This window comes from Homalodisca vitripennis, chromosome 7 (genome assembly GCF_021130785.1).
Source record: "Homalodisca vitripennis isolate AUS2020 chromosome 7, UT_GWSS_2.1, whole genome shotgun sequence".
In the NCBI taxonomy this organism is placed as follows: Eukaryota; Metazoa; Arthropoda; class Insecta; order Hemiptera; family Cicadellidae; genus Homalodisca; species Homalodisca vitripennis.
Genome location: NC_060213.1, coordinates 93,505,199 through 93,521,506, shown reverse-complemented (window position 1 = coordinate 93,521,506; position 16,308 = coordinate 93,505,199).

Here is a 16,308-nt window from a genome sequence, read left to right as displayed (position 1 = left end):
TTAGAAAAATTGAAAAAATTTCATCAGAAATCTAGGGGTGTTCAGAAAATACAAAGAAGAACTAGGATAAGAGACTACACCCGGTTGTAAAACCTGAGCCTGAACAAAACCTCTAACTCAATTGTTAGTAGTGGTACAGCTATTCAAGTTCTATTAAAATTGATCATAATTGTATTTGCGTCCCAACCCACTAAAGTAATTCTTTCAAAACAATAACTTAAATTTTTGTAAGAAAAAAAACAATTATAGCTTTCTTATGCTTTTCATCACAACTGGAAAATTTCACAAATTAGTTTTTCATAAACAATTAGTTTGCTTAAAACAATATTTATCTAAAACATATTTAAAGGTTGAATGTTTTAAACGCGATATTAAAATTTTCAACTGTACAGGTAATTATTTTAATTAAATTACAATGTAAACTTTTATATAGACTTGAAGGTTAAAAAGTTTATTGTTCACGTCACAATGTAACATCGGTCATGACAGTCTGGCGGTTTGCGCTTTTAAACAAACATGCGCCCGCAGATTGCAGTAAATAAACAAAATCTGCTGAGTATATTTGAGTTAAAAAGTCAACATTTTCCGTAATTATTGACTAAATGATTCAACAAAAATAATAGCTGAGAGAGATTATCATTACTAATTCTATTTTTCTTAGGTACCCAGTCAAAATAATGGAGAATTTTAAATTACCTTAGTGAATGGCATGCAATTTTCTGATGCTACGTCATCCTCTGTACGGTCAGAAATGTCAACTCATAGTTTATTGTAGATAACAAATGGACATAAAAGCCAAACAAATTTAACAAGAAAACTATATTTTCAACTTCATAAAAAGAAATTTGGAAATATGATACACATTAGTATTTTAATTTTCCTCAACCAACAACCTACTTAATAACAATTACTTGGTTAGTTGTTTATAATTTTATAATTGAGGAAAAAATAATAGTTAGATCATTATATTTATTTTTCGTATGGAGAAACCGCTCATATCTCGTATTTATTTTCTGCTGCCATTTGAAGAGGAGGAACTTTACTAATCATAACATTAGACCTCCCCGTCGTCACTTAGTGCTTTTCCTCTAATAGGCCGCAAAGCACAAATCTAATCCTTACTATCTTAGTTACCTAGTAAATTAAGTATTATTGTAATATTTTGTACAACATTTGTACCAAATGTAATTCAATGCAATGGTCTGCAACATGCGGCGTCACACATAGCGAATAAAAATATTTCAAAAAACGCCAAACAAAGATATTGAGCAAATTTCATCACGAAATATTTAAACAGACAGCAACAAAGTCTCTACAAACGCACATGCACAAACCTGTCAATTCAGGAGGTAAATAATCTCTTTGAAATTGTTTCATAATTTAAAGACGGTTCTTAGGGGCGTAAAAAGGTTTTAAAATTCTAATAATTTAAAAAATAGTTATTCTATATCGTTCGTCAAAGGTGGGTTTTAAAACAGAGTACAACATTTGAGATAGTGCATTGAGAGTATATTTTACTTTTATATTTAATTGCAATTGTAATTTTTATATATTTTAGTTTTGTGTTTCATTCCATAAAAATCAGGACCTCTTTGCAAAAAAAATATTTATAATAAAAAAGAGAATATTAAGAATCAAACGTTTATGTAAAAAAAATTACTTCTTTAATGCAATCAGTCAATGCTATAACAATGGTGGTACAAAATTATTTTGCAGATAACAGATGAAATATTCTCTGATATACTTTAACACTATATAGTTATCAAAATATTTGTTGAAAAAAGGTTTGTTGTTATTTTTTAGTCAAGTGTAACAATTTGGTTTAGACTTATTTGCTTCAGACTTCTCAGAAAATGTTTTAAATGACTTGGAAACGCGAGTCTTTCATCAACGAGTTTTACATCAGAAATACGTATATTCACGTGTCATACTTCTGTCATTTGGGAGTGTGTCATGGGCGTCTCGCTAGCTGTAACATAACCAATATGTCATCCTATGGTCCGATACAATGCATTCATATGTGAATAATAAACACACTTTTGATTTTTTCCCGTTCTTACATTGACTGGTATAATTAAAGTTACTTTAAATAAATTGCATACGTTATAAATAAATTCATCTAGTAGTTAAACAGTAAAATAATACAATTACTATACCTAAAAATTAATGTTAATCATACTGTATTGTACGAATCAAATAAACAATAAATAAGTTAAAACAATAATATTTATGCTTATTATATACTCAAAATATATTACGCAATCATTCTAGTGAATAACAGAATTCAATAACTACATGTTATTTAGTCGAACTTACTTAAGATTCGTTGAGATTTAGACATTGTTTAAAAACATTACAAATATTTGAAATCTAAACTATCACCACAAAATGTTTTACATTCGTAACCGGAATATGTCCTTTAGAAGAGATATTTTACCATTTTAGGAATATTTAGGTACTAATAGTTTTATTATCGTAAACAGATTTTATATTGGACACATATATTACAACCACCGTATTTGAATATATATATATATATATATATATATATATATATATATATATATATATATGTGTGTGTGTGTGTGTGTGTGTGTGTGTGTGTGTGTGTGTGTGTGTGTGTGTGTGTGTGTGTGTGTGTGTGTGTGTGTGTGTGTGTGTGTGTGTGTGTAAATAAACTTGTCAATAAAAATTTATAACAAATGTAATTGTTTTGTTATAATAGTGATTACATAACTATATTGGTAGGAAAAAACCCTTCGTTAAGAGAGATTAAAAAAAACTGAAGAATATACTCATCACCGGTTACCCAGAGCCCTATGGTAACCGAACTTGAAGCGAGGAATAGACTGTGGTATAAACTCACAGTGACCCTGATTCTCTGATGAGCACCCTGGATCTTAAAACACCGGAACAAAATTCAGTTTTCCCACATTGCCTCGACAGTATTTCGCGCTATGTTGCTCAATTCACTGTACGCGGCATAACTCATGGGTATATTTTAATCCTCCCTTCAACACTCAGTTGTTTGGGTTGTACAAGATATAACGGTAAATATTTATTAAAAGTACCTGTAAAGTCTCAATAACATACGATAGGGTATGTTGTGTTATGTTAGTACAAATATACTAATGAATTTTTTCAAACATTAGGGGAAATTTCAATTTTTATGTATATACGTTTGTGTTTTAATCCTTAAACAAAATAACGCAGTTTTAACTCAAATGAAAATTGTATGCTATTAAACAGTATAAATTATAGATGATGCTCTTCGTTGTTTACATATTATCTAAGATATACAATCTGTTATAAAGGTTAAACTTTTCGGGTACTTCCATATTTATAAAAAGCAACATAGCCAAAACGTTTGTAACGAATATCAGTTTGCAGAAATGGAGAGGGTAAAAGTTTTGTGTGGATACAACAAAAACAACGTAACCTACAACGTGTGGATTTACAGGGGTGTGAGACAAGCTAAGTGCTTTGGACACAGGAAATTAATGGCTGTGGATGTCTGTGTAAACAAGGGTAGGAGACGATTAAGTGGTACAGGGTCTAGTACAACATCATTTATAATCTGCCTGTAGGTTAATACCGTATAATTTAATCAATTTACATTTCAACACAACATAATATTATATATACATATATAATATTTTTGAATTAAATATTGTAGACAGTGTAAGAAGCTGAATAAATAACAACATATATTAAATTATCCTGAATGTTATTGCTAAACTTCGTAGTTCATTTGGTTACTAATGTAACTCATAAAAAATGTATACAACATAAACCTGAAGGGCCCTATGATTTATATTAGTATTTATCGATGCCACGTAAAGTACTTTACATATTAGAACTTGATGTAATTCTAGTTTGAGGAGTGTTGTAGTATAAAGTAAACGAGTCATATCAATTATAAATAGAATAAAAATTCACAACAATAATAGTGTATCTACCAAAATTATGTACATTACTTAAATTTTAGTATTTACATAGAGATCTAAATATTAACTTTACTAAGTTACTTGTATTAAGAATGTATAGTTCCAATAGTGGGAATATTCAGAAGAAAGTGCTATTGATAATAATTGTAATATGATCCCAGAGGTTTGTGAATAATTGCATTATGCAGAATTAAAATTTATTAGAATATCCATATACTTGCACAGTGTTATGTATTTAATGTAAACACATAGACAACCATTGCAATATAGAGTAATTTCATATTTTAACCCTATTAGAATGCGTTTAAATTTACCAAGCGTGTGCAGATGATAGGATTCTACTATAGGCGTTTATTTATTATGTGTACATTTATGCAAAAGTTCCATTGACATCGGGGACCATATATAGCAGCGCAACTGTGACATACCTACTACGTTTCTCTACCCTTACTTCAGTGGGAGCTCCAATTATAATAGTCCTCCGCTCTCCTTTCTCAAGGAATCATTAACAGTCATTGTGGTTAAAACCATACAGCTTTTTGGTTTTAACTGGATATCGACCTAGAATTTGTTTGATTGTTTATATATACATTCTTAATATAATTATGTTTAGTTTACTATATTTCATGGTAGTTAATAGGAACTTAGTTCTTTATGTTAAATACTAATAGTCATATAATAAACGAAATAACGATGAAAAACTAAGTTATAATATTGAAGTTATTACAAATAAGAAAAATTCTAATATAACTTATAGAAGTAAAAATAGTAAAAACTACAGATCCAAAAATTACTCTTCATAAAAGAGCATTATAAAACAGGTTGTTTCTAATAGAAAAACGCTATAAAGAAAATCCTGTTGTCACTTATTACAATATAAAGTTTTATTTTTAGCTTGATCTTTGATCATTACTTGATGTACATTTTACATTACATTTAAAAAAAATGCACATCTTAAGTTAAGCTTAAGATAAAATGTTTCGTATTTTTCTTGTAGAACATACTTAATTGGATGTTAAGATTCCATTACTAAATTAAAACTATTTCTTAATTTCAGTGTTCTTATATTAAGTTTTAATTCGCAACTAACCAGTGATAAGAAAATTAAATGTCTAGAAGTGGTCATACATTGTAAATGTTTCAAGTAATAATCCGGCATAGATTTTTAATGAAAGAAACATTTAAGGTCGGATTTGCGGCATTGTACTATAGTAAAATATCTTTAATTTGATGTACTACACGACCTAAGTTCTCATTAATATTAAATTCTGACTTCTATGTGGCTATCTTCTTGATATGACCAACAATTTTAATTACTTCAAAAAGTTCGTTCACAGGTGGCGAAATGATTTATTAAGTTTTGGTGCTTCACCTGTAATCTTTCACTAATTATCAAGCCCATGCGTCAACCTGTATGAAGTTTACTTGAATGCATGTTTGTGCATGGTACATAATATAATCAATGATACCTCTAAAAAGTGGTTGTTTTTTATCCGAGCGAACTCTTAGGTCTTCGAGCCAATTTTATCTCACCACATAGTATGATGCTTGGTGATATGTATCTATCTTCTTGGTTTATCCATTCTGATTAGTACTTAAAATAAGTAGCATTGCAAAACTACAGAATAAGTGCAATAAATATTGCATACATTATAAATGGATATATCCTTATAATTATTTATTAAATTTTCGAAAACAAATTGAACCCTTTAGTGTTAAATATATAAGGTTTATTCTGTTATTTTCTAAAGGCCTGTGAATAATTTCCATAAATATATAAAGGGGTACATTAAGAGTTTGTTTTAACTAAACACGTCATGTCGTGGTTGACAAACTGAGTAATCGATAATAATAAATAAAAAAATCCAAACTAATTATTCTAGAGCAAAATTTTTATTAGGAAAGTTAATAAGAGTAGACCATTAATAATAAGACATGAAGTACACACCAATGTAATCAAGGAAGAACGAATGTCTTATTAATAGTTAAACCGGTTTCGCGAAGTTGAGCCGACGTGAACTAAAGTTACCAGACAGGCAAGACCTAATCCAACATAATTAGTGCTGATGCAGGCGAACGAAGTACTAAAACTTGTACGGATTACTTAATAACTAATACAGTATGCTCCATACCTGTCTGATAGATACTCTTTCCAGATCTCTAATTTAGTGCAATGCGATTACGTGAAAAACGTTCTTTATAGTTTAATGATTGATAAGAATGTACGCCCATTATTTCTTTTTAAATTGAAGGATGGATTATATTGTTAGTTGCAATTAGTGATGTATGAGCTGTAATTGTTATTAAATAGTACGTTTTTTGTAATACACTTTTTCGTTAGAGAGTAAGACAGTACAAAAGGAGATGTTAATACAGTTATTTTTTCTGGTAGTGTTTTATGAAAAATGACAATTCTCTTATTAATTTAATTATAATTTAAAATTATGTATTGGTTTAACCGTGACTTGTGTTATCAGGCAGAGAAAAGCGCCTGGATTTAAAAGTGAAATTTAGACGCAAATAAAAATTTCTTAATACAACAAAATTATCGGACATAATTTTTCAAGACTAATCCATGAATTACTTATTACATTTGCATAACAATAGATAGATAATTGAAAACACCTTTTTCATAGAATCAAGGAAAGTTATTGCAGAAGATAGAGACGACATAGTTCAATAGATTTAAAAATCTTTTTATATATCCGGATATATTTTATATGACTATTATGGAATTAAAATTAAATATTAAAATGAGTGTACGGAGTTCTGTGGTATGGAGTCAAAGTGATGATCGGATGAATATCCTGAATTTAAAGGCATCAACATAATTCCATTTTTCATATTGCCTTGAAAGTATTACAAATTATGTTCATGAATTCATTGTAGGGACATAGCCCATCAGCTTATTTGGCCCCTCTTTTTATTACTCTAGTTTTCATGAACTATACAAGTAATAACGGGAAATATCTATCTCGAATACCCATACTGTATCAATACTATGCAGTTAAGGATGTTTTATATATTTTCTACATTCTAAATTACGTTGTTGATCATATGGGGAATTAACGTTATTGATTTATACGCAATTGTGTCTGATTTCTTAAACAACATATCGTAGTTATAACTCAAATTACAATATTCAGCTATTGTAAATTATAAATTAGAGGTCATGTTATTCGTTTTTAACTTATTATTAAAGGTATAAAATATGTATTAAATAGATTGGTTGAACATTTTGGTAACTTCTTTATTTATAAAAAGCACCATAACCTACATGAAACGTTTTTTTAAATATTGGTTTCTTGTCATAATTGTTAAAAACATCCATTATTTAATTGTTTATCAAAGAAAATTATGATATTTGAAACTTTGGTTTATAATTTGTAACGTATATCAGTTTTGCAGAAATGAAGAGCGTACAATTTTTATGTGGATAAAACAAACAAAAAATATAAGTTATAACCTGTAGGTTTACACAGTTGTGAGAGAGATTAACTACTCTGGACATGGGAAATTAATAGCTGTGGATGTCTGTGTAGGCAATTGGAAGGGATGTGGTTGAATAAATAGTACAAGTACAACATAAATTATAATTTGCTTTTATGTTATTATCGAATAATGTAAAGAATGTATTATTCTATTGTTATCAGTATGTTATATAAGTAGCTTAAAATTTAAAATTATATATTTTAATTGCATTTTAAGTTTACTTTTTCAGGAAAATAAACGGGTAAAATTAACATATAAAAGATAATTTGTTTAAAATTAGTTTTTTACGATAGAAGGACTGTGAATGAATCATGATTTTTCTAAACATTTTTTATCATTCTATGATACAATATAATCAACAACACTATGTTTCGAGATGTGCAATCTGATCTCTTCTTCAGGTAAATGACTAAGCTAATGCATGACTACAGTCTACGTTAAAGTTCACAAAACGTACCAAAGCGTTGTCACACGCGTAACGCAGATCCACAACATCAATTTTTTGTGTAAATACCATGCACTCTAACTCTAGTACTTAATAAAGTAATTTTAAATACTCTAGTACTAATTTAAAATATTGTTCTACAGAATACAGAACATAGCATGTCTGCACTTGCCGGCTAACCAAAAAGAACCTTCAGTTTAGTACCAAGCAAATACTGAAATGTGTCGTTGATTAACGATAAGTTATAAAAGCCAAACTAATTATTCAATAGCAAAATGATATCTCATTCTTTAAGGAAAGGTAATGAGAGTAAAGCATTTATAATTAGAGACGAAATATATCAAGGAAGAACTAACGTCGTGTTATTGGTTTAATCGATATTACAAAGTTACAAGGCAGAAAAACGTTAATCCAACATAATTAGTACTTATGCAGATGAACCAAGGACTAAAACTTGTAAAGATTATTTAATAACTAATACATTTAGTTCCATATCTGTCTGATAGGTAATCCTTTCAGATTTCCAATTGAATGCAATGGGTTTGGATGGAAAACCAAATCCATAGTTTTACCTTTAGTAAACAATTGATGTGTAAATATTATCAAAATAACGGATGAGTTATTGTAATCGTTTGTGTTAATACACTTAAGATTACTGATTCGTGAGCTGTAATTAATATTGACTCTAAGGTATGTACTTTTATAATGCATATAGCGATATCTACGTATCATAAATGTGAGATAGTAAGGTAAAAGAAAACGAGATAGAAAATCAGGAAATAATTGACGTTTTAGGAATCATTTTATGAAAGCATCATCATTTTTTTAAATATTAAATTGGATTTAAAATTAGGCGTCCGCCTCCTGTACCTGTAAGAATTGTGTTATCAGGCTTGCCGAAGCACTTGGATTAACAAATAACACTTTTACTCAATAAAAACTGTAAAAATATCAATACAATTAAGTAACCGGAAAATTAGTTTGTATTAAATAGTACCTGGATTACTCATTAAAATATATTTTAACAATCTGTGAATATTTCATAAGACATGCAAGGAATTAAAATTAAGTTTAAACATAAAAACCTAATCTTTTACTATAAAACATACAGTTTTTATTAAATTACTGATAATCTTTTGAAGGTTGCAAGGGATTTCAGATAGTACAATAGTGACCGTAAGAAGAATACAAGAAAGAATATATTTAGAAAAATATGTAAGATTATACTCTAAATTTGCTCAAAATAAATCTTTTAAATATGAACGAATCCGATTCATAGTACATACTTACGAGCATATGGTAGAATAGATTTAAATTATTATTTAAAACTAAAAGTAGTACTTTTCGTATTACATGATTCCATGCGTGGTTTTACGCTAAAGATTTGCTATTAAAGTTCATGATGTCGAAAGCATTATTCCTGCTACAGGATGGTTACTGCAATGCATTACTAATATCAGAGGTTGCAAAACGTTCGCGTGCTGTTGATTACTTTATTCGTGAGTTAAATTTTCGTTATACCGTATCTTGATAAAACACTTGTTACCCATTTTCTATTATAATTTTAACTCAAGTTATGAAGGTAATTTCCTAATAAAGGGACAGAACATGGTAACATCCAATCCGCCAATTTGACAGTAGAGCTCCTCCAAACATTTTACCTCTTATTATTTGAAAAGTGTTAATAATGTTTACTACAGAAAATTTATAAATTATGGATTATATAATTGATACTTAATATCCTTATTTAAACTATCGTATTGTTGTTATTGACAATTATAATAAGCAAATCTAAATATAGGTCATGAATCTACCGAAATAACATGATAACTTCTGAAGTTATAAAGTTGTTCGTCTTACATGTAGAAGTGTAAGAAATAAAAAAACACCTAAAGTGTTGAAAACCAAACTTGAATTAGTCAAAGAATAAACCAAAAACAAAGATTAATACAATGTGTGTGTGTGTGTGTGTGTGTGTGTGTGTGCGTGTGCGTGTTTGTGTGTAATGCAGGACAAAATATGCAACAACTTACGGTCCACCTTTTTAATTAGGATTGACAAAATTACTCAAGAAATATAACAACTTAAAGAGATTATCGCGTGACTAAATCAAATATTCTTAAACACCCAGTCAAAATAATATTTTATATTTTAGTTATATAAAAAAAGTTTTATGTGTTTAAAATAACATAATTTATAAATTAAATTTATTTAAATACAGTTACAAACTTAAAAATATCACCAATATTGTCTAAAAATTATGTATTATTCAAGCTTTGATTTTCGGAGTTATGAAATTTTTAGTTTGCAGTTAATTTTAATTTTGTCTTACTTTACTACCTATGTGCTGAGTTTGTTAATTATACATTTACTAGATCTACAGGTAATTTATTAAAATAAATAATACAAAATTACATCCAGAGAATAAATGACACATTTCACAATCTTTATTCTTATTATCTTTATAGCTCGTAGTTTGTTTTTTAATGTTGAGTATTATAAGGTACAGAAGTTTGTGACAACCATTGGTGAACACCCTGTATATAAGAGAAAATCCCTTCAAAACTAAACAGGATGCCAGCATCACGCCCCATTCTTTATTCATGTGTTGCCTCAGTCTGTAGCGTGCCTATTGGCGCTTTTCATAAATTTTTCAAATCTGCTGAACTCAAGGGAACGGAAAATTAGTGTACATTGTCGTGGAAAAGATTCTATGTTATTTCATAAAGTTAGATTTCCAGAATAACTGCTATTTACTAAACTGGAATAGGAACTATCATTATAAAATATTATAAACAATGTAATATAAAAAAACATACTTATATGAACTAAGCGTAAATTCTGGGTTTTAACTTGTCAAATTTGTTTTAACCAATATATTACAGCTAATGTAAGGCACTCTACAATATAATTATATCGATGGTTTTAAAAATTATTCTATAATACTATTATCTAGAAAACCAATTAAGTACTTGGCGATATTTGTTCGTGGAAAAATTATGATACCATGCAACTGTATGAGGACGAAGATTTAATATTACATTATTTCGTTACTTAAAAATGCGTATATATTAAATAGGTTTAAATATTTTTCTTGAACCATATGTATATTTCAAAACATAATAACTTTTGAACTCATTTGTATACTGCAGTTCTATGTTATATGTTCAAAACTTCGATATGGTTACAATTACCGAAATCTTACTTTGTTTTTTCTCACTTTCTTTTTATGAGCACGTGTTGGATCAGTCCGATGAAGCCACACCTAATCGAATGACCCAATGCTCTAAATAGTTACATTATTATTTCAGCACCTTCTGCGGCTTAGGCATATCTCGTTGATCCAGTAATAGTATATCAATGGCACTGCACCCCGTTTTTAGGATTTTAATCTGGCATTGTTCCAAAATTTGTCAAAATTTAATCCGGCGTACACCATTTCTTATTATTACCGTGCAAGTTCAATTCCTTTTGTTTATGAGCTTCTAATTATAGTAATATTTCCTTTTTAATAGATGAAAAAATATTTATTAAAATATAACAGACTAACTAGCATAGGTTTTTGCACTATGATAGCCTTAAATTGTCCCTGTTACTATACATAACATTATTTATTCATTCTGGCTGAATTTTAAAATGGGTGTTTCTGAAATATTTCCTAGTCTTAGGCATGTCTCATAGAACCAATGAACATTGTCCATGACATTGCACCGTTGGACATTTCTATCTGGCACTATCCAACAGAATTTCAAAGGTAACTTTGCTAAACATATACATGTTGTGTAATTTTTTTACCAAAGAGCATAGTTCCATTATATGTTTATTCGTCGAATTTAAGTTTATACGATCTTTTAGACACTATTAGACATTTAACTAAAATGCATTTAAAACCATCGTTGTATATTACAGATCCATAAAACACATGATGCACGTATTTCTAATATTCTATACAGATTTTTGTGTATAGAGCAATTTATCGTTGATTTATTCAGCCTATTAGGTAAACAACATTGTCAACGTGAATGGGTTGTGGTGAAATGACCATATGTACGAACAAGCCAACAACCACCCGGTTAATTACACCACGAATATATATCGGCACTCCCACACCTGACCTGCAGGTTCACTGCAGAGCTATTAACACATAAATGGGCATAGACTATAGCTGTTGTAATGGTTTGTATAATTATGCATTACGATATCATGTGTAACAAATGTTACAATGAGATCTTAGTGAAAAATGGACAGATATTTAATTAATCTAATTTAAATTGAAAACGATGAAAATGTATTATCTACACAACCTTCTATGTTTGCCAGTCAAAATATACAAACATACTATGATATGTCATTGTACATTACAGTATGCACAAATATAAAGTCTTCTCAGCCTTGAACCTGATAATTGTATAATCGACCTGGTTGGGTTATTATCAATAGGTCTTAGGAACTTTGTTACCACTATATCTGGTGGCTATGAGGCATCTGAAAGTAAGAAATTTAGGGTACTCCTTAGCTATAAATGGGATTAGTTTGCTGTGAATACAAAAAAGTATAAGTGAGTATGAGAGTTAGATTTACTGCGGGGTTACCTCGTAATTAAAAATCTATTCATCGTTATAGCATGGCCTACTTATAAACACATGCCTACCGTATCAGCTGGAATTCAGCAATTTGCATGAAGCTAATTTAGTTGATGTAGTGAATTTTCAGTGAAGATGCAATTCTAAGTTTTTGGTAAAGCAAATTTATTCAAACATAATAGTTTAATGCAGGAATATTACAAGACCAAAATAACATACAAGGCCCGAGCAGATTGCTGTTACGTTATTTAATGAAGCTGCTTGTCGTTTTAAAATACGTATTACTAATTAAAAATGCAGTTTATATATTAAAATACTCCAAACATTTTCATCAGTTATGTGAAAATCAATACTTATTTGAGAATGCATGCTGTTAAAATAAGCTAATCAGCTAAACTAAGTTTTTGCAACTTTTACGGATCAGATGTTTTGCATAATAAGCTGCCAATTCACAAAAAATGTAAAAAATTGTTGTTGTCTACTTTTAATAACGGATAAATTAACGAAAAATCATGGAGAGAAGATAGTCTATTATATCGGTTAGTTCTAGTTAGAGTCCTTAAATAATACCACGACTTCAAATCCTTCATTGAATCCATCATTTACTTTCTATTTTTTATTTAGGATCCTAAATCAGTTTCTTTCTAATATTGGTAACTAAAATGACCTAGTCTTTTCTGTGGTTGGCTTAGCGGTTTAGTTAATAATTGTATGTATGAAACAACGATTGCATAACATTTCGAGGACTTAATGAAACAATGTTCTTATGAGAGAATTAGTAAAATTATCTTTATTAACGGTTGAACTTCGATAGAGTTTACAAATTTTGTTATTTTTACTTATTCAAATGTTTTTGATCATTTTATAAGTATTATCAATAAATTATTAATTGTTTTTGTTTATTACTTTATATTACACCATTAAAATAATGTGGTCAACAGCAAAAGCTTACGCTTTCACTAATTTTTAAGTCGATTAAGAGTGTGTGAGACATAAGGTACCGAATAAGGACAATGAGTATTAATAAAACAGTAAATGTAGTAAATTTGTGGTGTTTTTTTTTTTTTTTACATGAATAGCTCAGCTAGTTTAAGCTTAAAATCTTATTGTAGATGGCTTTCGCACCTTAAGATTTTAGCGTGAAAAATGGTACTAGATAAAAAATGTTCATGACTTATCTATGTTGATTTACTGCACTGCTTGAAAAATACTTTTATAAGTTGCTTCTAACACGCTAATTATGATGACTAATAACTAATTATTAATTCATACATGTTCGGTATTATAAAATTTATATACTAGAATGTAAACTCCATTTATAAATGTCCAAATTGGTAATATTTAAAATTTAGTGGAAAAACCATAAAAAACTAGGAACCGCAACACTTTTATTGTAATTAATCTTTGTTCAGTTTTTTACTGGTTTTTGACCGTTCTCGCATGATATCAGAAACATTGATATTTAATTATTTGTGTTCTAAGCTTAAAGATGATTCTAAAACGCAAGTATATAATTTTTGTTATAAAAATTTATTTCATATTTTAACTATCACAATTTTGTGTACTTAATAAAAATATCACGACTAATTTATATACAGATACGTATTAAACTCGGTATAATATATGTTTCGAACAAGCACTAATGTAATTGTAATTATTTTAAATCCCTTTGCTTTTTATTAATAATCAAAATGGATATAACTTGAGGGTAAGGCACTGTGATTAGGGTAAGGCGTCCGTGTTACCAAGGTGACGTAATCCTTGTAATCCAGACTGCACTAAGGTTAATCTGGTACATCCCACTCAGTAGCATTGTTGATTACTTATGTTAATTGCTTTCTTAGTTCATTTTATTACTATAGATTACCTCATCAATAATTACCTACATTTACCATTGTAACATTCTTCAGACATCATAGTATATAGAAATGATACAATTTATTTTTTCCTACAAGCAACTAAGTGTTTGTGTGTGTGTTATTTTACAAATACAGGCAGCCTTTTCAATTAAAAATTTCAAGTAATGGAAAATAAATAATTTTATTACTCGCATTGTTGGAGTATCATCTATGGATTGGATACTCTATTAGTCAATATATTCCCATACGAGGAGGATTATTGACATTGAATAGTGTGGTATTTTTGACTAGTCATGTGAATTTTTCGAATACCTTATCATTCAGATCATAAGTTTTGTGAGTCATAGACAGACTTAAAGTCCTGTAACTCATATGTCAGTATATGAGATACACTTAAACCGACAATCGATATACGTACTGTTATGAAATCCACTAACATGACGAAAGCTGTGAGTTCGTATGTTTTAGGTCTATGTACACACTTTACTTTATATTCAAGGACACTTTTCCCAAAGTGGCAGCCTCTAAAAGGGCAAGAATTAATGTTGTGTTTTGTTTTTATTGGTGCATGTTTTATAGTTAGAGAAGATCACTCAAAATTTGTTTGACTTATGGGTGGCATAATCCTGCAGTATGATATGTTTATTTTAACCTACATTATAACTATGCGTTAGGTTAGTTACTCACCTGAAGAAGAGATCAGATTACAGATCACGGAACCTATTGTGACTGATTTCTTTTTTTATCACTGAACGATAAGAAAGCCCGAAAATTTCCTGTTACCTTCACTATTTATCATGCATTTGATGCTGCTTGCTTATACAGGGTGACCAGCAACCATTAGAACAAACTTTGCCACATTGTTCAGCAGGCCAAGTGCCAGCCTCTAAAAGGGTAATAAATCATTAGTTTTTACCCTATTACAACATTTTTTTGTTTTGCATGTTTTATAGTTAGAGAAGATGACTCAAAATTGGTGTTTGACTTATGGGTAGCATAACCCTCCGGTATGATTTGTTAATTTTAACCTACATTATAACTATGCGTTAGGTTAGTTACTCACCTGAAGAAGAGATCAGACTACAGATCTCGGAAGCTATTGTGACTGATTTCTTTTTTTATCACTGAACGATAAGAAAGCCCGAAAATTTCCTGTTACCTTCACTATCATCATGCGATTGATGTTGCTTGCTTATACAGGGTGTCCAGCAACCATTTGAACAAACTTTGCCACATTGTTCAGCAGGCCAAGTGGCAGCCTCTAAAAGGGTAATAAATCATTAGTTTTTACCCTTTTACAACATTTTGTGTTTTGCTTTTATTAGTGCATGTTTTATAGTTAGAGTAAGATGACTCAAAATTGGTGTTTGACTTATGGGTAGCATAACCCTCCGGTAATCTGTTTACTTTAACCTACATTATAACTATGCGTTAGGTTAGTTACTCACCTGAAGAAAAGATCATATTACAGATATCGAAAGCTATTGTGAGAAAGCCCGAAAATTTCCTGTTACCTTCACTATCATCATGCATTTGATGTTGCTTGCTTATATATATATATCAATGCAAGTCAGTAGGTCAGCCTGTTCTCATTATATCGCGTGGTGAAACTGACATATTGCATTTTAATTCTTACAATAAAAAGTTTTTATTCCTCTATTATAACGCAATTTAAAATTACATACAATTTTATGAAACAATAAATTACTAATAACGATGAAAAGATTCTTTAATAAAGGTAATACACGGAAAAAAAACTTTCCTTTCAACATTAAAATACTTTATGTACCTCGGAAAAAAACTGCATTCACATCTTGCTCGTACGAAGTTATTTTAAAAGGTACATTATACTGCGTAATGTTCAAGATAAGTGCTCACAGTAAGGTACTTATTAGTCGAGAGGTTGTGTAGAGTTAAAGAGCCTGGTCAGCATGAGCAATGCGTAATTACCATTCCGTTCAATAATTCAGTATGAAGTGCTT